This window comes from Chlorocebus sabaeus, chromosome 13 (assembly GCF_047675955.1).
Source record: "Chlorocebus sabaeus isolate Y175 chromosome 13, mChlSab1.0.hap1, whole genome shotgun sequence".
NCBI lineage: Eukaryota > Metazoa > Chordata > Mammalia > Primates > Cercopithecidae > Chlorocebus > Chlorocebus sabaeus.
The window spans coordinates 53,289,717-53,314,720 of NC_132916.1; the positions used below are offsets into that span (position 1 = coordinate 53,289,717).

The 25,004-nt window shown below is 36.9% G+C and overlaps 1 protein-coding gene and 1 pseudogene across 2 annotated transcripts in view; one reads left to right on the forward strand and one right to left on the reverse strand.

Moving 5' to 3' along the window:
- The window catches only part of LAMA2 (laminin subunit alpha 2), a 621,494-nt gene that overhangs the window by 33,169 nt on the left and 563,321 nt on the right, over nucleotides 1-25,004 (forward strand). The window lies entirely within an intron of this gene.
- On the reverse strand, nucleotides 6,218-7,382 carry LOC103240393 (mesoderm-specific transcript homolog protein pseudogene; annotated as a pseudogene).

The window sequence follows — 25,004 nt, forward strand, 5'->3', positions numbered from 1 at the left end:
ATGGTTGCTATGGCAGAGGAAGAGAGTAGTGGGGAGCTGGCACCTAGGTCTTCAGTGCTTCAGCTAGGAAGTCATAGTCATGACTCCGCTCCACATTTTTACAATCTGAGAATAGTTAGATGCCCCTCTTAACTGCAATGGACTGAGAAGTGTAGGGAACACAAGAATACTTTTTGAGAGCTACTATCTCTGCTTATATATAATGGCAGAAGAAAATATGCTCCAAAATCTATTAAAATCATACTATGCTCTCAAAGATTCTAGATACTCCCTTAATTTGATTTTTTATCCCAGTTAGTTTTTACACACTTCTTTTCATATACATATATATACACACACACATATATATGTATTTATGTGTGTATGTATACATAACTGTTACACAAGTCTTTCCATTAACGTGGTGTTATATTTGTTTTTACCAGCACTACTAACTACTGACAACATGAAACTCTTCTTCACCCAAAATCATTCCTATTTAAACATTTATTAGTGTTCAATTCTAATACCATTGAACTGCTCATAAAGGAGAAAGAGGAAGAGAAGAAGAAGGAGGAGGAGAAGTTTTCCTGTTAAGTTTTTACAGTAAAGGAAATATCCTGCCATTTTGATTATTTTGAGTATCAATTAAATTATCAGTTAATAATTCAAGAAAATATATCCCAGGAAAAAAATTCCCCTATATAATAAACTACAGCTTTTTTAAACATCCTTCTTAATCCCTCATATGAAAAATTTATACTCCCCCTCTTAGATATTAGTAAGAGCCCATCATCCCTGCTGGCTTTGCAGGTCCAGCTCATGCAGATGGATTATTTCCCAGCATGTGGATGCTCTATTTGACTCCACTGTAGGCCAGCCATCCCTTCTCATCAATCATGTTGCAATTATTTTTACCCAATTACATATTCTTTTGGAGAAGAGAATTATTTAACCAGAAATAACATCAACAAGCCTTTTACAGAATATACATGCTTAGGTTTCACACCATATTGTTGAGATATTTTGAGTGTTTAAAAAATAGTATGTGAATATATTTTGGTTGTAAAAAATTCAAACGAAACTTTATACCCATTAGGATGGCTGCCATAATTTTAAAAATGAAAGGTAGAAATTGGTGAGGATGTGAAGGAATTAGAAGCCTTATGCATTGTTGATGGGAATATAAAATGGTGTGACAACCATGGAAAACAGTATGGAGGGTCCTCAAAACATTACAAATAGAATTGCAATAGGATCCAACAATTCCACTTCTGGGAATATGCCCCAAATAATTAAAAGCAGGGTCCTGAAAAGATATTTGTACATCTCTGTCATAATAGCATTATTTACAATGGCCAAAAGGTGGGAACAACCTGGCTGTTGACAGATGAATAGTTAAATAAAATGTTGTACATGTATACGATGGAATATTATTCCATCTGTAAAGGAGAGGAAATTCTGACACATGCTACCATATGAATGGACATTGAGGACATTGTGCTAAGTGAAATATACCAGTTACAAAAAGACAAATACTGTTATGATTCTACTTACCTAGAGTCGTCCGATTCATAGAGACAGAAAGTATAATGGCGATTACCAGGGGCTGCAGGGAGAGAGGAATGGGGAGTTCTTATTTAATGAGTACCAAATTTCAGTTTTGCAAGATGAAAAGCATTCTGGATGTGAATAGTGTTGATGGTTGCACAACAACGTGAAGGTACTAATACTACTGAACTGTACACTTAAAAATGGTTACAATGATGAATTTTATGTTATGTGTATTTTACCATACTTTAAAATCATTCAAAAACAACATCCTCACTCCCAGTGCTCTATCCAGAGAAAACCAATGCCTTTATTCTTTAGTTATGCATTTACATAGACACAAATTCTCACATAGCATTATATGGTTTATTCTTTGATTCATTTTGTTTATCACATAAATGTCATCTTAATGCATATCTTGTTCTGCATGTTCAACAGTATCTCAGTCTTGCTATGAGAAATGGAGCAGGGAAACTTCCTGGGCCTAAACTGAATAGGCCATTTTATTCTCTTCTCTACCACATTCTTTGTGATTCTATCTCCGTTGGACTGGGACTCTCCATTGGTCCTTCACCAATGAGCCATCCTGACAGAATATTTCACCAGATCTAGGATTTCCACATAGTACTTCTAACATTTCAGTATTTCTTTGCCTAAAATTTTCTGTTCTATTTGAAAATTGTGTGCCTTTTTTTTTTCTTTTTCCTTTTTGTCACCTACATGGGGAGGTAGAGTGTTGGCCTTCAAAGGTGAAATTGCATCTTTCCACAACTCTCAGTTTTCTTAGTTTTGAGTCTGTTCTTAACTTATTTTAAAAAGCTCTTTGGTCATGGTGGCAACAGAGGTTAGAGTATGAATACCAACTCCTCTCGTTTAGGCCTCTGTTCTTTAGATATGGTCATTTTACCGCTTCAAGGATCAGAACGTATCATATCCCAAATTTATAATCCCCAGAGGTAACTCAGATATGTATAATTCTTTAATAATAATGTGATTTGTTCTCAATATTTAAAGTGAACCCAAGATGAAGAGTTGGAAAGAAAATTTTTAAAACTCTAATGCGTTAGTAGGCTCTCAAACTGGTGACAGCTCAAATCTTCTGTTTCTTTTGTCAACATATAAAAATCCAGAATAGCCGGGTGCGGTGGCTCACGCCTGTAATCCTAGCACTTTGGGAGGCTGAGACGGGCGGATCATGAGGTCAGGAGATCGAGACCATCCTGGCTAACACGGTGAAACCTCGTCTCTACTAAAAATACAAAAAAAAATTAGCCGGGTGAGGTGGTGGGCACCTGTAGTCCCAGCTACTCGGGAGGCTGAGGCAGGAGAATGGCGTGAACCCGGGAGGTGGAGCTTGCAGTGAGCCGAGATTGCGCCACTGCACTCCAGCCTGGGAGACAGAGCCAGACTCCGTCTCAAAAAAAAAAAAAAAAAAAAAATCCAGAATAACAGTTAAATATTCCATAGCTAACTATTATTTAATACTAATATTATGTCTTGGTTAATGGAAGACACCATAGACCATATTTTGAATATTTATGCTCCTTTTTCATATTGGTAATCCTCCTTCTGAGATAAATTCAGGAATCTTATTAAGGTATATACTGAATCTTATTAAGGTCGACATCCAGTTTGAATATGTTCGTCCTCTAAGGTACGGTTTTGGGTATAAACCATCGAGCAAGCACAAAATAGCGAAGCTGAGAGCTGCAGGACATAAAGATCTGGTGGATTCTAAAGAACTGAGAATGATAGATGGCTACTAAAATGAAGTGTGAAATGGTATCCATAGCTGATATTTGTCTTTAACTGATAAAATGGCTAAAGCATTTCCTGGTCAACACACCACTCTCCCTCCTCTCTTCTTATTCCTCTAGAACAGTGGCCTTCAACCTCTTTTCTTGATAAGAAATGCACTTAAATTGGATAATATCTCTCTTTCTAACACATTCACACATAATAAAAATGACACGAGATGTCTTAAAGAAATACTTAGACATTTTACATTCAGAGGACTCCAATATTTCTATTTTATATTCTTTTTAAAATACCGGTTTTGACCTATTAAACGGACTTCAAGGTCCACTAGTAAATAATAATAGCAATTTGAAAACTACTCATCATAATGTTTCGCCTTATATATTTGACTACATTAGAATAATTGAATGTATGTTTATTGTGTAATTCAGGAGTCCCCAACCCCTGGGCCACAGACTGGTACTGGGGATTGGGGACCCGTGCATTCCACCAGTCAGTGGCCTGTTAGGAACTGGGCTGCACAGTAGGAAGTGAGTGGTGGGTGAGTGAGTGAAGCTTCATCTGTGTTTACAGCCACTCCCCATCACTGGCATTACCACCTGAGCTCCACCCTCTGTCAGATCAGCAGTGGCATTAGATTCTCATAGGAGTGCAAACCCTATTGTGAACTGCATCAGTAAGGGATCTAGGTTGCATGCTTCTTATAAGGATCTAATGTCTGATGATCTGTCACTGTTTCTCATTATCCCTAGATGGGACCATCTAGGTGCAGGAAAACAAGCTCAGGGCTCACCCTGATTCCGTGTTATGGTGAGTTGTATAATTATTTCATTATGTATTGCAATATAATGATAATAGACACGAAGTGCACAATAAATGTAATGCACTTGAATCATCCCAAAACCACCCCCAACCCTGGTCTCTGGAAAAATCTGTCTTCCACCAAACTGGACTCTGGTGCCAAAAAGGCTGGGAACCACTGGTATAATGAATTAGTTCAAATTTACCTGTATAGATAGTAAAAAAGCAATATATCTGCAAGCTGGAAACTTTGTTCAAAAACTGCACTTGAAAACCTTCATAAAGGATTTCATTCATTAATTCTTTACTAAAAATTCACGTCTGAGCATGTTAAGGCAAAGAGAATAGAAACCTCTCTTTAAAAATTGCAAAACTCTTATAATGCCTTTCAGAAGATCATCTTTAAGTATGTGCTTCTTAATTGTTCCACTGTAAGTCAAGTTTTCACTTATATTTTTACATGGTGAACTTCCAGGAATGAGATATAAAAACTGTAGGATATGTTAACATAAGACTCCTGAAAGATTCAAAATTCACAACTATCACCAATTTCATCCTTAAAGAGTAGTGTTCCTTCTTCCTGAAGAACTTTTCAAATTCTTACCTGAATTATATTTATTAGTAGTAGTTTATTTTTTTTCCCAGAAATGTGAAGCCAGTAAAATTAGATCAACATTCTTTCTATTGACTCAAGAATATGGGAAGGTCAATCTAATGGTATGAAATTTGCAGTCTCATCTAGGCCTATAGATTTAAATATTACTTCTATGTTAGTGACTTCAAAATCCTTATTTCCATATTTGACCACTTCTGTGAGTGAACTCCATCTCTAACTTTCTATCTCCTTTGGATATCCTTACTTGCACATTCCTTCCAGAACTTACAACTTTACATGGCTTAAACTTAACAGCTAAACATTCTCCCTCTGAAGTGTCCCATTCTTTCCACAGTCCTCACCCACCTCCATCAAGTTATTTTCCTCCTGTTTCCAAATTTCTGCTGAGGGTCCCATCAGTCTTGCAGGTATAAACCATTAGATTCCTACTAGATCCCTATCTTTCTTCCCATTATATCAATGAGCAAGGTCTTGATTCTATTTCTTTTTTTTGTCACAATTTGTATTAATAGGAAATAAACACTTATTCCAGTTTCAAAATTGTTGTACTTGAAGTTGCTAATTTAAAAAAAAGAATTTTAAATAATCACTTAATAATCATGCTTTGACTAAGACAATGAAATGTGGCTTAAAAAAAAAGTATTCAGCATCATTTGCTCATAGGTCTTTCAGAATTTGTTCTTAAAGTTTCTGGAACTTTCCTGTCTGTAAAGTACAGGAAATACTGAGCTACATTGGAAAGCCTCTCTGGGACAGGCAATGGGGAGTTAAGCAGTTGTCATAAAGGAATCAATGTACATTCAGCACAGTGACTTGGACTGCACAAGAATCCCTTCCCCTCTAGAGCAGCTCAAGAGAGATATGTTTCTAAGCACAGAGGTATGAGGAGTCTCAGACTGTTATTTGCTGTTAGAATTGGTCTCCCCATCTAGTAACAGTAAATCTCTGACACGGATGCTATTGGCCCTTAATGTTCTGTGATTTTAGGAAATAGTTTGGATTTAGTTTAATTTATTCAGAAATCAAACATGTTTAATTAGGTTCACTACTCTGGCAGAGTAAGGGTATGCTGGTTTAGTATCTTTATAATATATATATAATGTGTAGGTAAATCATAATCTTAAATCATGCTTAGAATACTATATTATTTAAACTAATATCTATTTTAACAAAATGTTTATAACTAAAAACAGCTGATGAAACTAAATCCAAAGGTATGACAAAGAGGACTCAGCTCTGTGTTGCTTAAAGAACTGTTCAAAAGAGTGTGCCCATAAAGCCATTCAAGGAGAGGGAAGGAGGTCCACTTCTCCTTATTCTTACTATAGAATTCCTACTGGGGCTGGGCCAGAAATGAGCATTTCTAAGTATTTCAGAGAAGTCCAAAGAGTTAAAGAAAAGTCTTCCACACAAAAGAACGTCTTTCTGAATCAGTGAATAGTAATGCTCATCAGAAATTCCTAATAACACAAAAACAAAGCCAGGTCCATACATTCGATCAGTTGTCAAAGTAATGGGAGGTGGATTATGTCAACCTTAGAGCTCCTGCTGGCTTCTTCCTATACACTGTTCACCAATTTGAGTAAAGTGGACTTTGTGAGAGAATAGTGTTTGATGGCCAGGACCTCTTTTGGGCATTCTTCCTAAGTGGAATACACAACAGATAAGGGAGTAGAGGAGGTAATACAGGGAAGCTACTCATTCCAGTTCAGAAGGAGGTGATGAAGCCCATATATGCATTCAGGGAGCCAATGGCATCCTCTAGCTGTGGATAGTGGCTTATGTGGTGGTCATCCAGAATCGACACTGCGGACCACGGCAGCGTTTTCCCGTACAGCTCCAAAAACTCTGCATAGAGATTTACAGGATCCAATGGCCCATAGATAAAATGAATAGGGATAGTTACAGAGGCAAGAGCTCCCACCCAGCGCCTTCTGAACTTCTTCCTCTGATTGATGTACTGTAAGAGACCATCAATGGCTAAGTTCCCGTCATTGTTGCGGATCCCTGCCCACGTGTCCCACAGCTCACTCTCAGAGGGCCAAGTATACAGCCCAAAGACTGCGGTGAGACCTCGAGAGAATACAAAGAAGTTCATCAGTTGTGTGAGGATGGGTGATAGCACACCTCTATCTTTGAGTAGCTGTTGGAGAAGGAGAGGACGGCGAGTCTCAGGGAAGATACCTCCATTTGACAGACAGACTCTATATGGTATGCCGACCAGATCGATTCTGCCTGTACCTGTAGAGAAGCTCCTGAGCAACAATTATCTCCATAGTCATGAGACTTGATCCTGAGGTTCTGGAGCCCCAGATGCCGCAAAAGTGCTTCCACGATGCTGACCTGCTCAAATATGGACTAGTGATGTGGTCTCGGTTTGTCACTGAAGCCAACGCCTAAAGAAATCAAGGGCAATCACTCGATGAAACCTCAAGGTCAGACCTTCCCAAATATTGTACAAATCGTAGCTGGATGTTGGAAAACGTGTAAAACCACAACTATCTCCTGACTTCCATCCACACCCACAGAGTCTTGGTAGAAGATACGCAGTCCCTTGTAAGTGAAAAACTTGTCTGAAGACTTCCATGATTGAAGATCAGGTGAGAGCTGAGGGGGCGGGATGTGCGGGTAAGCAGCAAGCCCCACCCGGACCCACCTGGACCCACCACTCCCTCATCCTCGGAGGCGATCTCTGCGAACGGCTACGTTATCCCAAGCTGCCCGCCGCAGCGTTGCAGAGCACGGGGCGCTGCGGCGCCTGCAGTCCTGCAGGGCCGGCCGCAAGCGGAGGCGCAGTCAGCAACCCACAGCCGGAACAGGGCGGCGCCGCGCCCGGCAGCTACAGCCACTCTGGCATGCACGGCGGCACTGCATTTGCTAGGCCCGACTGCCGCAAGGGAAGTGCCGGGTGTGGTGGTTGCTGCGGCCTCTATTTCTAAACTATTTCTTTTGTTTTCCTATTTCTTTTCATTTCTACTGCTTACACCCTCATTGACTATTGCAACCGCCTCTTGAGGGGATTGAAATATTCACAGATATTCCAGTTATTCTCCTTTTGGGCATATAGTAGGATTACATTTGCTCACCCCTGAAATTAGGCATAGACACAGTCAATGAAATGTGAATAGAACTGACATGCGTTACTCTTAGACTGAGTACGAGTTTTACAAGCCAGTGCATAATTCACCATGCTATAGAGACAGATGATCTTCCAGATGGATGCCTGAGTGTAGTGTAGCTCAGTTCCCCCCACCCTTCACACATGGGCCCAAAATGTACACGGAGCAGCAGCAAGAAATACATGTCCTTGCTATCTTTGTTAGTTTAATCCACAGAGACTTCGGAGTCTGCAGTTATACAGCATCCTAGCCTGTCCTGACTGATATGATCCCTTTACTGATTTCTCTACTCACAGTCTCTTCTCTCTCCGATTATTCTACATCACTATCATATTAATCTTCCTGAAATAGAAGTCTAATTACATAAATTCCTTATGAAAATCTTTCAATATTTCCCTGTTATCTTCACTGACTTTCACATCACAGAGTGCATCTCAACTTCCTTTTAAAACTCCCACGGTTTCTCTACATGCACACACATACTTTCTAACGCGTTCGCTTTTCTGTTCCGGTGATTCTAGGATGCTCTCTGCTAGTCCTGTCCGTTTAAGTGCTACCTATTCTTAAGTACCAGTTCAAATGCCAGTATCTCTATGAGGCCTTTTCTGGATCTCTGCAAAAAAACGGGGGGGTGGGGGGGGAGGACAAGAAATACCTTCCTCCCAAAGGAACAAAGAATGGCAATTACTTATAAGTAAGCCAGATTTTAGCAATTGGACCATTTTTGTCTTAAATATAACTAACCTGTCTCTGTAGCTTACAAGGTATTCATAAATTCTTCAAACAAAAGAAATTTATCATAAAGGATACAGGTAAATAGAAGTTCTGTGAAATTGTTTTAAAAATAAGTAAATAAATGAATTCCCAAAGGACTTTAAGTCTTTATTGTAGTTCTCATCACACTTGGCAGTGGCCATTTCTAGCACTTTTCAGGCAGTAAATGGTCTTCTTTCACTTCCGCGTTGTTGAAAATTCTTTTGCATAATGCCTAGTAAATATCTTAATATTGAATATCTGAATGAATGAATGAATGAATGAATGAAATTAAGGTTATATTGTATTTTACAACTACCACTTTTTTCTTCAGAAGTCACAACAAGGCAAATGTTGCCAATAAAAGAGTTATTAAGTTAAAAAACATAAGTATCTGAGAAATGAACGGAGAAAAGGAGAAATCGTTACAGGACATGAATGGTACAGGATAATAGTACATATCAAAGGGTGAACTCTGGGTCACAGCTTGTGGGATCAGGCAAGAACATATCTAGTCATAGTCTTTCAAATAATCTTCTTAAAAATTATTTTTTCTGAGATCCACTTTTATTCTTTTCTCTGACTAATTTTATTTGGCTTTCAAGCATTTCTTTGTGACTTCAGTTTTAAAACAATTTAAACAAATAAAAATTACGTTACAGAATTGTTACTTTTAAACTCTTACTTTCCACTGGGACTGTTAGTGTAAAATCTGTTCTTATTCTTTTAATTTATCTATATTATTTTGTTTTAAATGTAATAATTGTTCATTATATTTTTCTCCAACTGCTTTAAATGCACCAAACCTTCTTTTCTGTGTAAGTATCAAAGTCCTTAAATATTCTTTGTCATTATCCTAACTTTGAATAATAAAAGGAAAAAAAAAACTCTCACAACTTTTTATTATACAAAATAGTACTTAAAATATGCCCCTATTTTTACTGTAAATGTAGTCTTCACACCAACAGTCAAGAGAACAAGACTTAGTCATTCTTCATCACACATTGCAAGGGTTATGCCTCTTCTGTTGTGAGGCCTGCAGCAATATTCTCACAAGTGGAACTCTGGGTCATTGACTGCACTTTTGCTAATGAGAAATCTTCAGTAAGAGTGACCGGGCCTTATGCAAATATCTCCAGTAGTTTCTTCCTTATGCAAATATCTCCAGTAGTTTCTTCCACTAGTGATGCCTTAGAGCCTCAGAATCCGTCACTCAACAAGTATTTACTGAAAACTTACTGATACTCAGACCTTAAACTGTTACTAAACAGAATACCAGATATGGGATAGAATTCCTGCCTGAAGGGTTTATACTCCAGACAAGACTTATATATATTACAGAGAAGCGTAACAGAGCAAGTGATTAAGTTCTAAATTTCACTGTACACCCTAAAAAAAGGAGAAATTGATATGGAACATGAATGGTATAGGAAAACGGTTCTTAGGGAGGCCAGACATGAGAGGGGGAGCTCCAGGTGACCACTTCTAGGATCAGGCAAGAACATATCTAGTCCTGGAGTCAAGATTTCTATTTTTTCTAGATTTATAGAGGTATAATTGTCAAGTAAAAATTGTATATATTCTAGATATGCATGATGATTTAATATACATATCGATTGTGAAATGATTACCACAACCAAATTAATTAATATGTGTATCACCTCACATACTTATCACTCTGTGTGTGCGTGTTTGTTTATGCATGGAGGACATTTAAGATCTATGTTTGGAAAATTTCAAGTAAACAATAAAATATTGTTAACTATAGTCACTATTCTGTACACTAGTTCCCTAGAACTTATTCATCTTATAACTGAAAGTGTGTACCCTTTGACCCAAACCTCTCATTTACCCCAATTCCTGGCAACCGCCATTCATTCCACCATTCTACTCTCTGCTTCTATGAGTTCAACTTTTTAGGTTCCACATGTAAGTTAGATCATACTGTATTCGTTTTTCTGTGTGAGGCTTATTTCACCTAGCACAACGCCCTCCAGGCTCATCCATGTCATTGCAAATAGCAGGATTTCCTTCTCTTTTATGGCTGAATAATATTCCTCTATCTCCCTGTCTCCCTCCCTCCCTCTCTCTCTGTGTGTGTGTGTGTGTCTGTGTGTCTGTGTATGTGTGTATACCATATTTACTTTATCCATTCATTCACTGATGGATACTTAGGCCATTTATTTATCTTGACTGCTGTGAATGATGCTGCTATGAACATGTGGATGCAGATATCTCCTTGAGATACTGATATCACCTTTTAAAATATATAGCTAGAAATGGGATTGCTGGGTCATATTGTAGTACTATTTTTATTTTTTGAAGAATCTCTATGCTCTATGGTGTTTTCCATAGTGGCTATGCCTATTTACATTCCCACCAAAAGTATAGAAGGGTTTCTTTTTCTTGGTTTCCTCTCCAACATGTGTTATCTTTTATCTTTTATGTAGTAGCCATCCTAATAGGTATGAGGTGATATCTCACTGTGGTTTTGATTTGTATTTCCCTGGTGATTAATGATGTTGAACACTTTTTAATATACCTGTTGGCCATTTGTATGTCTCTTTTTGGAAACATGTCTATTTTTTAGGTATGTTTAGGTTCTATGTCCATTTTAAAATAGGTTTATTTTGTGTTTTCTTGCTATTGAGTTGTATGAATTCTGTATATATTTTGAATATTAACTCCTGATCATAGATATAGTTTGCCAATATATTATCACATACCACAACTTGCTTATTTATTTTGTTGATTGTATCCTTTGCTGCAGAAGTTTTTAGTTAGATGCAGTTACACTTCTTTGTTTTTGCTTTTGTTGCCTGTGCTTTGGGTGTCATACCCCAAAAATCATCACCAAGACCTATGGCAAGGAGCTTTTTCTTTGTATTTATTTTAGAAGCTTTATGGTTTCAGATCATACATTTCAGTCTTGAACCCATTTTCAGTTATTTTTGTATATGGAATAAGATAAACATCCAAAATCATTCTTTTGCATGTGGATATCTAGTTTCCCCAATACAGTCTATTGAAAAGACTATTTGTTCCCCATTGTGTAGTTTTCATGGCCTAGTCAAAGATTAGTTGGCCATATATTTGTGGTTTTACTTTGGGTTATTCCATTTCTTTGGTCTATATGTCTGTTTTTATAGCACTACTACACTGTTTTGATTACCATGGCTTTGTATATAGTTTGAAATCATGACCCATTATGCTTCTGGCTTTGTCCTTCTTTCTTAAGATTGCGTTGGATATTTTGGGTCATTTGTGATTTCATTTGAATTTTAATTATTAAAATTCTTATTCTATTTTTAGAACTGTTTTTTTCCACATTTTCTTTTCTTTTTTTTTCTTTCTTTCTTTTTTTTTTTTTCTTTTTTTTTTTTTTTTTTTTTTTTGAGGTGGAATTTCCCTCTTTTCACTCAAGTTGCAGTGCAATGGTGCAATCTCACCTCACTGCAACCTCTGCCTCCTGGGTTCAAGTGATTCTCCTGCCTCAGCCTCCTAAGTAGCTGAGATTACAGGTGCACACCACCATGTCCAGCTTTTTTTTGCTTTGTTTTGTTTTGTTTTTTGTATTTCTTAGTAGAGATGGGGTTTCACTATGTTGGCCAGGTTGGTCTCGAACTCTTGACCTCAAGTGATCCACTCACCTCAGCCTCCAAAGTGCTGGGCTTACAGGCATAAGCCACTACACCCGGCCATTTTTTCTACATTTTCTAAAAAAATGCCATTGAAATTTTGAGTGACTGCATTGACTCTGTAGATCATTATGGGTAGTGCAGACATTTTAACAATATTAGTTCTTCCAATTAATGAACACAGAAAATCTTTCCATTTATTTGTGTCTTCTTCCATTTCTTTCTTCAATGTCTTATAGTTTTCAGTGTACAGATCTTTCACCTCCTTGGTTAAATTTATTTGTAAGTAAGTATTTCATTATTTTTGATGCTGTTGCTTTGGTTTCTTCTTATTATTATACTTTGAGTTCTAGGGTACATGTGCACAACGTGCAGGTTTGTTACATAGGTATACATGTGCCATGTTGGTTTGCTGCACCCATCAACTCATCATTTACATTAGGTATTTCTCCTAACGCTATCCCTACCCCAGCCATGCACCCCCCAACAGACCCCAGTGTGTGATGTTCCCCTCCCTGTGTCTATGTGTTCTCATTGTTCAACTCCCACTTATGAGTGAGAACATACATTGTTTGGTTTTCTGTCCTTGTGATATTTTACCGAGAATAATGGTTTCCAGCTTCATCCATGTCCCTGCAAAGGACATGAACTCATCTTTTTTATGGCTGCATAGTATTCCATGGTGTATATGTGCCACATTTTTTTTATTGATTTTTTTCCAGTCTATTATTGATGGACATTTGGGTTGGTTCCAAGTCTTTGCTATTGTGAATAGTGCCGCAGTAAACATACGTGTACGTGTGTCTTTATAGTAGCATGATTTATAATCCTGTGGGTACTTAATTCTTTTTTGGATAATTTGTTGTTAGTATAGATGCACAACTGATTTTCATATGTTGATTTCATATCCTGCAACTTTATTGAATTTCTTTGTTAGTTTCTAATATCACTTTAGATGGAGTTTAGGATTTCCTATGTATAAGATCATGTCATCTGCAAACAGAGACAATTAACCTTCTTCCTTTCCAATTCAGATGAATGTTATTTCTTTTTCTTGCTTAATTGCTCTGGCTAGGACTTATAGTACTATGTTGATTGGGAGTGGTAAAAGTGGGCACCTGATAAGGTTAGGCTTTATGTCCCCACCCAAATCTCATCTTCAATTGTAACCTGCATCATCCCCATAATCCCCACATATCAAAGGAAACCAGGTGAAGGTAATTGAATCATGGAGGGCAGTTTCCCTGATGCTGTTCTTGTGATAGTGAGTTCTCGTGAACTCTGATAGTTTTGTAAGGGGCTCTTCCCCCTTCGCTTGGCACTTCTTCTTGCTACCTTGTGAAGAAGGTGCCTTGCTTCCCCTTGGCCTTCTGCCAGTTGTAAGCTTCCTGAGGTCTCCCCAGCCATGCTGAACTGTGATTCAGTTAAACCTTTTTCCTTTATAAATCACACACTTTCTTGCAGTTCTTTATAGCAGTGTGAAAACAGACTAATACAACACCCTTATCTTATTCCTAATGTCAGAAAAGCTTTCAACTTTTCACTATTCAGTATGATATCAGCTGTAGACTTGTCATACATGTCCTTTATTATGTTTAGATACATTCTTTCTATACCTAATTTGTTGGGAGCTTTTATCATGACAGGATGTTGAATTTTGAGAAATGCTTTTTCTGCATCTGAGATGATAATATGATTTTTATCCATTATTCTGTGAAGATGATATACAGTAGTCCCTGTTTATGCATGAGGAATACATTCCGGGACCCCCAGAGGATGTCTGAAACTGCAGATTGTACTGAAACCTACTTATAGTATGCTTTTTATTCTATGTATATACCTATGAAAAAGTTTAATTTATGTTAGGCACAGCAAGAGATTAACAACAATAGAGCAATTATAACAATATACTATAATAAGAGTTATGTGAATGTTGTCTCTCTCACTTCCTCTCAAAATATCCTATTGTATTAGACTCATCTTTCTTCTTGTGATGATGTGTGTGATAAAAGGTCACCATGATGTGATGAAGTATGGTGAACGACACAGACATTTATGTAGGCATTAATCTACATAAAATTAGGTTACTATTGACTTTATGATTATACATCAGAAGGAAGACCATTTGCTTTGAGTGACCCTTGATTATTGAGCTATGAGAATGTTGATGGTTGGATGCCAAGTGCATATGATGTCAATGTCCAACAGGTCGGTTGTGATACAGTTTGGATACCCTGGAAAAAGGAATGGTTCATCTCCTGGGTGGGAGGAAACAGGACAGTGTAAGATTTCATCCTGCTACTTAAAATGCACAATTCAAAACTTATGAATTGTTTTTCTGAAATTTTCCATTTAATATTTTCAGACCATGATTGAGTACAGGTAACTGAAACCATGGAAAGTGAAACCAAGCATAAGTGAGAATTCTATATCACATTTATTGACTCATGTATGTTGAATTATCTATTTATTCCAAGGATAAAGACCTCTTAATCATGGTGAATGTTCCTTTTGATATGCTGTTGAATTTGATTTGCTAGCATTTTTTTGAGGATTTTTATATCTATGTTCTTCAGAGATATTGGCCTGTAATTTTCTTTATTTGTGTTGTCCTTATCTGGGTTAGCATTATATAACAGTGACCTCATGTAATGAGATTGGAAGTGTTCCCTCCAAGTGTCTGCTCTTAGATTTTTCTTTATTGGGAGATTTTTTTTTTATTTCTGATTTATTCTCCTTACTCATTATTGGGTACTCATTACCCAAATTTGTTCAGATTTTCTATTTCTTCATCACTCAGTCTTGGTAGATTCTATGTGTCTAGCCTTTATCAATTTGTTGTAAGTTATTGTATTTTTTGGCATATAATTGTTCATAGCAGTCTCTATGATCCTTATTATTATTGGGTACTCATTACCCAAATTTGTTCAGATTTTCTATTTCTTCATCACTCAGTCTTGGTAGATTCTATGTGTCTAGCCTTTATCAATTTGTTGTAAGTTATTGTATTTTTTGGCATATAATTGTTCATAGCAGTCTCTATGATCCTTTTTTATTTCTGTTGCAATATCTCCTCGTTAATTTATAATTTTATTTAGTTGAATCCTCATTCCTTTTTTCTTGATTTGGCTGAAGGTTTGTCAATTTTGTTTATCTTTAAAAAAATAACTCTTAGTTATATTGATCTTTTCTATTATCTTTCTAGTAACTATTTCATTTATTTATGCTCTAATGTTTATTATTCCCTTCCCTTTTCTATCTTTGCCTTAGTTTTTTTTCCTATTTTCTTGAGGTATAAAGTTAAGTTGTTCATTTGAGATTTTTTAAATTATAGGCATTTATCAATGTAAACGTCCCTCTTAGAACATCTTTTGCTGCATCCCAGAAGTTTTGGTATGTTGTATTGTTATTGTTATTTTCATTTGTCTCAAGACACTTTTGATTTCTCTTTGGATTTCTTCTTTGACCCAATGGTCATTTGGGAGTATATTGTTTACTTTCCATATATCTGTGCTGGGATTAATATTTCTGACTTTTTAGCCAGGCTGCCTGTATTCTAATTACAACTTCACCACTTACAAGATATTTAGCTTTAGGTAAGCCATTTAAACTCTCAGTGCCTCAGTCCCCTTATCTGTAACAATGAGGAAGATAATGATATTAATAATAATAAGAGTATCTACCTCCCTGACTGATTGTGAAGATGAAATGAAATAGTCAGTAGAAACTAGTTAAAATTGTTCATAGTATGCAGTATTTATTCTTTTTATGTATAACTGATGTTTTATGAGATTCTTAGAGTGCTAGACATTGTTTGTATGAATTATTTTATATGATCTCACCACAACCTTATAAAAAAGTTTTTATTGTCCCATGTTTTAGGTGGAGTGGTTACAGGAGTTAGTTTCAGCCATCAGTTAGTATATAGAGAAGCTGCTAGGCAAACATAAGATTTTTTTTTAATCTAGCATAAGGACCTGAACACTTTACCACATCTGTCTCCCCTGTTGACTATGAATTCAATGCCTAGATCCCATGAGGCAAGGGTCAAAGCATTTGATGTTGGGAATGTCGAACTCATACTTCTCACAGGATGTCCTTCTGAGAAGTATTCTTTCTCTTACTTACTTATGTTTTGTTAATTTTTGCTTGGTTTTGATTGTAGACATCAGTTTGTAATTTCTTGTGTACAACAGAAATGAAGGGAAGATCCTGGGAGTACCAACATTTAAGAGTGACCAAAAGAATGGAAGCCAGCAGAAGGGATAGAAATCTATCATCTTGACTCCCAAACCTACTCCATGTTGATAGTCTTAATCTTAGTTAATGATCCCTGCTGCTTGATCCAAAAACCACGGAATGACTTCACTCATTTCCCTCCTTCTGTACTGTTGTTACCACTTCAGAGACAAAACTTCAATACTTTCCACTTAGACTTTCACTACTGACTTCTAACTCATCTTTTTGCTGCTAGCTTTCTCTTATTTTGAGCAGTTATCCAGCTTACTCTAAGACCAGAGTAAATTTTCAAAAAAATTAAAGGTTCTGCAACTTTTCATTTTTCTTCAATTCCAACTCAGGTTCATATGTTTGTCACCCAGTCTAGAAGGGCTTTCCTCCACAATTTTGCTTGGCAAACTCCTTTTCGTCCTTTAAGACCCAATAAAATTGTTGCCTTTTCATGAAAATGGACACTCTTCCATCCTTCCGATATTAACAATGTTTTGTTCTTGTGTCCATGATAAACCTTGTCATAATATATTACAGTTTATCCTGGAGGAAAGCACCACAAGACCAAGAATTTCTTTTTTTTCATCCCAATGCTTGATACATAGTAGCCATTTGGTAAATACATGTTGAATGAAAGCATGAATTTATAGCATATTTACCTTCGCTTGACTTGGAGTTCCATAAGGAATGCAACAGCAACCAATTTATGTACTTTCTTTCTGCTTAACAAAGTATCTGACACATAGTACAAAAGTTAAATATAATAAATAAAAGATTCATTGCATAGATTTTTTTAAAGGAGATAGAAAATATTTTAATATCCAGGAATTTCACCCTAAGATGGAAGACCTGTGGGTGGTTACAAGTAGGTAAGCAGAGTCCAAAATGTAGTGTCATTTTCAATGGCAGAGGGGAACAGGAGAGTCAGTAAAAAACAAATGCTCAAGGAGCTTGAGTGGAGACTGAAATAGGCATCTCTTTATTATCTTATTGGCTGATTTATACTTCTTATAAAATAATTAGCTTACGCATTACCTCCTCTAAGAAACAAGAATCCTAGGCAGATTATCCAAAAGTTTGGGTCCAAACATGATCCAAAAGTTTACAGTGGCCTACCATGGTTCCTTTACAAAAAAAGACCAAAAATGTTCTGCCATTCTTGCTCATCATGATTTTGCCTCAATTTTTCAAGTTATGTTTTATTCATAATGAATTTTTTTTTTTTTTTTTGGTTTTCTGAACGTGTTCTGTTCCTTTTACTGCCTTAAAAAACCCTTATCGCTGAGTCTTCCTATTTCCTTCACCTCCACATACCCTACTGAATTTTCAAACTGCAATTCAAATATTCCTTCCTTAGGGGAATCTCATCAGACTGTCTCCCTAGACCACCACACCCCACTCAACAACTAGATCACATCCCTTTATTAGGGGTACTATTGTTTCAATATAATTGCAATTATAATTATTGACCCATTGAATGGGTTGATTCGTGTCCCTTCCTTCTTTATTATAAGCTTAAGAGGGCAAAATCTATTTCTGTTTTTCTTATCATCTTTCCCTCTTTAGTGCTTCCACATTGTCTGGTACCTTTCTGACACCTAATAAATATTTGTTGGAAGGAATAAATATTAGTGAGAGAATAAATGGGTAATGCATTCATGAATGAATAAGGATTATATCATATTTTTGTGGTAAATATTTTGTTTACCTCCAATTACTGAAACAAAGAGTTCCATATCCTGAAATATGACCTGAAAGTCATGAAATGAAAGGTTTGATAAGGCTGGACATGGTAGCTCACACCTGTGATCCCAGCACTTCCGGAGGCCAGGGTGAGAGGATTGCTTGACCTCAGAAGTTCAAGACCAGCCTGGGCAGCACAATACCTTGTGTCCACAAAAAAAGAAACAAAATTAGCTGAGTGTGGCGGTACACACCTGTAGTCCCACCTACTCCAAAGGCTGAAGTGGGAGAATTGCATGAGCCCAGGAGTTCCAGGCTGCAGCATGCTGAGATCATGCCACTGTGCTCCAGGCTGGGTGACAGAGCAAGAGCCTGTCTCAAAAAAAAATTTTTTTTAAATAAGAAAGTTTTGATAAGCAGAATATTAGTTTAAATATGAATGAGAAGAGATGTATAGCATTTGTAGGTGTACAGAGCCATATATTCCATAAAGGAAGAAGTTAAGAGCAATGATATGGAATAAGCATGGGGCTTTTAAGAACTTGTCTAAGTAGAGCGTATTCTTTGGTCAGTACTTGAAAAAATAAAAAGGCTTGCTGGAGTGGAGCAAGTCAATGGAAACCCTTCACAGTTAGGAGGAGCATTTACAGTAAATGACTTTATTTCAAACATTCAATAAACACTGTCTATTGGTTACCAGCCATATAATGTTAGGTGCTAGGGAAATAGAAGTAAGTAGAATGAGGTGGGGGAGGTTCATTGTGGCTCTTGGAAAAGAAAATACATAATCAAAGTTTGTGTTAGAAGGGTCAACCTGAAGGCTTTTGAAAAATGGATCTGGGATAGGGAGGATGTTTGCTGAATGAACAAATCAATCGATTCAATTAATTCAATAAACTAATTATGATTTTAGTGAGTATTCTGTGAACCCTCACTTAGTTTGATTACCTTGACTGTGACATTTAACTTTGTATTTCACTACTTCTTTGCTTCTGTTACATTCAGTTAAAAATATTTTTAAAATATAATTTTCAAGGTTCAGAAACAAAAAAGTAAATGACATTCTGGAAAAAGATAGATGTGCTTAGAACCAAAAAATAAAAATAATGGAGATGGTAAATATGTAAGTGAGAAATATGATGATGATTTTCATTAACAAAATACACCATTAAATATATTCTCGTGTGGCCCAAAGTAATTTCATTCTCTGCGCCCAGCGAGTTGTTATCTACCGATGGTGGTTTTTCAAATGCACCGTGCAGTTAGAGGTCTGTGACCCCCATCATAGACCTCCATCACTGAGAAGTTCAGAGGTAGAAGATGTAGTGGGACAACATTGGCCTCCATTAATCTTAGCTTGAAAAGAGGATCTTTAGAGAACACTATCTAAATTTAGCTGTGTTCAAAATGCTCCACCACAAAAGAGCAGCATAAAGCAATCTCATTAAAACAAGCTCAGAAAACAATTCCAGGATATATGAGTAAAAGCAAACTGAACAATGGAAGCACAAATAGTATGACCTTCTCTTGACTTCTACTTGCACAGCTCTACTTATTCAAGCTCTGTTTTGGACATTAAGCTTTTTTCATAGCCATAACTTTTGTGTTTTTTCAATCATCCCATCTATTATGTTTCCCCTTTTACTTTTTATTCTTTTAGGAGAAATTTGAAAAAAAAAATCTTTATAAATCGAGGTTTTTTTACTCAAGAGCTTTTAAAATAACAGTACATCACCAGATCATTAAAAAAAGTGTTCTATCGTAGTTAAGTTACTGTTCATTGAAATTTCTCTAGTCTTCAGTGGGAGAGCTACTGTTTCTTCCAGTTGAGCTCAAAAGGAAAAGCAAAAAAAAAAAAAAGATGGGCAGAAGCCAGAAATGCTGAATAAATTAGTGTCCTTTTTATTTACTTTTTAAAAACTATGAATTGGCTCATTTAAATAGATTCTAAAAGTATTTGTATGTGGGTCCGGACACTGTTGTCATGGAGATTAAAACATTTTTGCTGTTGTTGTGTACACTAGAGATGGCAGTTTTCTTCTAGTTGATGCTTCTGTAGAATAAAAAAGAGTTGAGCTGAGAAAGGTATGTCTTAATGGAATTGTTAATATGTAGTCTTATTTTGGATGACATTTTAAAATCACTTACATATTTAATCTGTGTATTGTAGAGCATGCTGGGCAATTATCAGTTCCATTGGTACCTGCCTCAGTTGCAGTTCAGTCTTAAGTACTTACCAAAGGGAACTCATCTGGGGCGGCAGGGGTAACTGAAAAGTGTGGGAGCTGAGGAAGTGTTTGAGAGCTTGTGGGCAGTGTGCCTGCTCCAATTGTAGTCTCAGTGAGGAAGAGCACCATCTGTGCAAGATTTTCTCAGATGTCCTCTATAGAACTCTCATTGTCATCAGTTCTATGTGCTCTAAAATCATTACTTTTTCTTCTTCATTTTGAACATAAGCTATTTTTTAAGACATATAGGTTTTATTTCTGTGTGATCAAAAACTATGTCTCAGGCATCTTCTACTTTTTGGGATTAACAATTATTTTCTTTGTGGTCTTGACTGTCTCACTCTCTCTGTGTATATATACATCCATATATGTATATATACAAACAGAGAGAGTGTGTATATATATACACAGAGAGAGAGAGAGACAGAGAGAGAGTCAGTCTTGCTCTCTTAACCAGCTGGGGTGCAGTGGTGCAATTATGGCTCACTGGAGCCTCCACCTCCCAGACTCAAGCAATTCTCATGCCTCAGTCTTCTGAGTGGCTGGGACTACCAGCATGCACCACCACACCCAGTTAGTTATTGCACTTTTTTTTGAAGAGACAGGGTTTTGCAGTGTTGCCCAAGCTGGTCTTGAACTCCTGGGCCTCCAACAATTCTCCTGACTTGACTTCTCAATGTGCTAAAATTATAGGCATGAGCCACCTTGCCTGATCATCGTCCACATATATTTTTGAAAGTGAGGAACAATGAGACTTTTCTAAGTTTTTTTCTGTTTGCTAACTTATCAGAGAAAACTAGTGGAAATAATATTAAAAAGAAATCACTAAATACTACTCATGGATAATGTGCAAGAAAACACAGCAAAATTATTAGGCACAGATGAAGAAGAGAAGAAGAAAAATGCCCTCTTTGTGAGAATACCACAGTAGACCCTTCAGATAGGAGGTACCTTATTAAGAAAGAGCAATTCTTATTAATGAAGATTTAGAGAGATCACTTATAAGATGTATGTATGGCAGCAAGCTCATTCGGTACATATATGCAAGAGGAAATCAAGATCTGAAAAGATTTTCAAAGGTTAGAGTGATACATCTGTTATGATGCAATTAATAGTGATATACTCTCTATTGGAGATTTGTTCTCCAAAACTTGACCATCTAATACTTTGTAGGAACTAATATATAATATTAGGGGGCTTAGTGGACAGAAAGTTCATTAGTTGTTGGTATTGCGATAGAATGAGGAAAAAGCGAATGGGGCCTTATACAATATGAATAGAATGGTTTCTCAAAGAGTAGTCTACGGCTCACCTGAGTACAAATCACAAAGGATGCTGACAATGCACAGTCAAGGTTCCCTACCTAGATTAAATGAATTAATTTTGGACTTGGGTTTAGATATTTACATTTTTATCAGGACTTCTTATGTTCACCCCAAAGTTTGCAAAATGCTTATCTAAAATAAGAAAGGTGATAGGCCTGATCCATCTTCTGCTTAGTAGGCTAAATCTGGAAAATATAAACCTCAGGTGCCAGACTACAGAGGGATATAGAAAAGCAATTACTTTTTGCATTAGTCCATCCTTGCATTGCTAACATCCTAAAGTTTGGATAATTTCTAAAGAAAAGATGATTAAGGCCGGACGCGGTGGCTCAAGCCTGTAATCCCAGCACTTTGGGATGCCGAGGTGGGCAGATCATGAGGTCAGGAGTTGAAGACCAGCCTGGCCAACATGGTGAAACCTCGTCTCTGCTAAAAGTACAGAGAAGGAAGGAAGGAAGGAAGGAAGGAAGGAAGGAAGGAAGGAAGGAAGGAAGGAAGGAGGAAGGGAGGGAGGGAGGGAGGGAGGGAGGGAGGCAGGGAGGGAGGGAGGGAAAGAAAGAGAAAAACAAGAGAAAAGAAAGAAAAGAAAAGAAAGAAAAAAGAAAAGAAAAGACGATTAAGTGGTTCTAGATTCTACAGGCTGTACAGAAAGCACAACAGCATCTGCCTCTGGGGAGGCCTCAGGAAGCTTCCAATCATGACAGAAGGTTAAGGGGAAGCAGGCATGCCACATTGCATAATCAGGAGCAAGAGAGAGTGGGAAGGTGCTATATACTTTAAAATGACCTCATGAGAACTCACTATCATGAGGACAGTTCCAAGGGGGATGGTGCTAAACCACTCATGAGAAATCAGGCCCCATTATCCAATTATCTCCCACCAGGCTCCTCCCCTAACATCGGAGATTACATTTCAATATGAGATTTGGGTAGGGTCACACATCCTATATCACTTTTGGTGAAAGAATGGAGGTAGCTGTGAAGGTTTGTTACATCATGGCATTTGAGGAATGGCTGGGGTGATGGCAAATATTTATCATCTAGAAGAGCAGGCTCAGAAAAGATATACCAGTTGTTTTCAAATATCTGAGAAAATATCAGTAAAAAGAAGTATAGTCATGTCCCTCACTTGCCTAAACATTTTGATTAAAAATGCATTTTAGTAGATTTAATTATGCCCTTTTCCTCTGGTGACCACCTGTTAAAATTTTCAAAACCTAGACCTATTAAAAAAAATTGTCAGTAAGATGCATTTGTTGTACCAAACTTCTCAGTTCTGGACTTTTAATCAGTGAACTTGCCATTGGACTCACCCACCAGGTTGCCTGCTAATCCATCTGATCTGTGTCACTTAAATACAGCAGGGAGTGAAGAACAGCTGCTTTTCTTATTTCATCCTCCTTCTATCTGTCATAAAACCCAGGTACCAATAACTAGGGATAAGCGTTTTACCAAGAGAAGTTATTTCAATAGCTTGAACTTAAATACCAGCTTAATAGTCAAAAAATAAAAATAATGTTTAGTATAAGTTTTAATAATGGCATATAGATGAAATATTTGGACTTAGTGACTTTTAAGTTGTGGCTGCTTTTTAAATGACTTCTCTGGATGTTTGAGGACTTTGTGTATACACGAAGTCCTATCACATTTGTGGTAGGAAGATTCTAAGATGACCCTCGATTCACAACCTCTGGGGTACGCATCCTATATGATCCCCTCCTGTTGAGTGTGATTGGAGCCTATGAATATGACGGGACATCATTCCCATGATTAGGTGACATTTTACAACAAAGTAGAAGATATAATTCGGATATAACTCAGGTCCCTAATTAGTTTTCTTCAAGCTACTCAAAAGGAAGATTATCCTGAGGGCACCCAACTTAATCAAGTTAACTCCTAAAAGAGCATCTAGTTCTCAGAGAGCTTTTCCTGCTCTTGAAGAAGCAAACAATCATGCTGTGAGAGGGCCACACAGCAAGAGGCTCAGGAGGCCCCTAGAAGCTGAGAGCAGCACTGGATTGATAATCAGCAAGAAAGCACAGCTGAGCTAACACGGAGACTGCAGCCTCTCTAGGTCGACAGGAACTATCATAATCAATGAATGTTGTTTAAAGTCACTATGTTTGTGATAATTTATTATACAGCACTAAAAACCAAATACGAAAGATTTTTTAAAAGTCTGAGTTGAAGATATCTTAAGCCAAATTGCATTTAATACATCTAACCTACTGAACATCATAGTTTAGCCTAGGCTACGTTTAACATACTCAGAACACTCACGTTAGCCCACAGTTGGACAAAATTACCTGGCAGCGCAGTACACTGTGGAATATTGGTTGTTCAACCTCATGAACGTGTGGCGGACTGGGGTCCTCAGCTCACTGTCCCTGCCCAGCATCACACAGAGAAGTGTGCTTCATATCACTAGCCTGGAAAAAGATCAAAATTCAAAATTTGAAGTATGGTTTATATTGACTACGTATTGCTTTGGCACTATCACAAAATCGAAAAATATCAGGTTGAACCACCGCAAATCGAGGACAATCTGTACCGCCAAACAGCCCATTACTCAAATCCTCAACTTTTTCTCTTTAATACTTGTGACCTCTATTTATATAGTCAATACTTCTTGGTTTGAAAAAGGATTGGATAATAATAGAAGTGAAAAGTTTGAATGATTATACCCATTCTTTCTTTTTCTTTATCTACAAACCAGCATCCAGTTGGAACATTATCTAATTTTAGTTCTCAGGTTGTAAACTGCTGAAAGTTGAGGTTTTCTTATTGATGATTCTCTGCTAACATTTGATAAGTAGGTCTCACTGAATATCACAATTAATCTATTGAAGAAGATTGAGCGATATACACTGTTAAACCAAAGGAAAAATGGTAAATGAAATGATGATTTATATTTTTTTCCTAATTCATGAGCATTGAATATTAATTTAGTGGTCTGCACTTGTGGCTTGTTAATTGTTTGGTATCTAGCTGAAAAGTAAAGTGTTATATCACAGATAGCTTTTCTAATTGCAAACACATCACCTTGTTTATTCATTTGTTCACTAATCTTTAATTAGGTATCTATTCTGTACCAAATGGTATGCCAGGGGTGAGGATACAAAGATAGAATAGAACGTTTCAGTACAGTGTGAAGAAAGAAACATAAAGAAATAACACTGCTAAAGTATTTTAACTACCAGGTTTGCACATTGACTTCATGCTTCATTTGGATTTTCTGAGGCTTCAACGTTTTCTGTTTTTAAGACTAACCTCAAGGGTCAATTCTTTCATGAAAATTAATTGCTATTTATGTTTCCATCTATA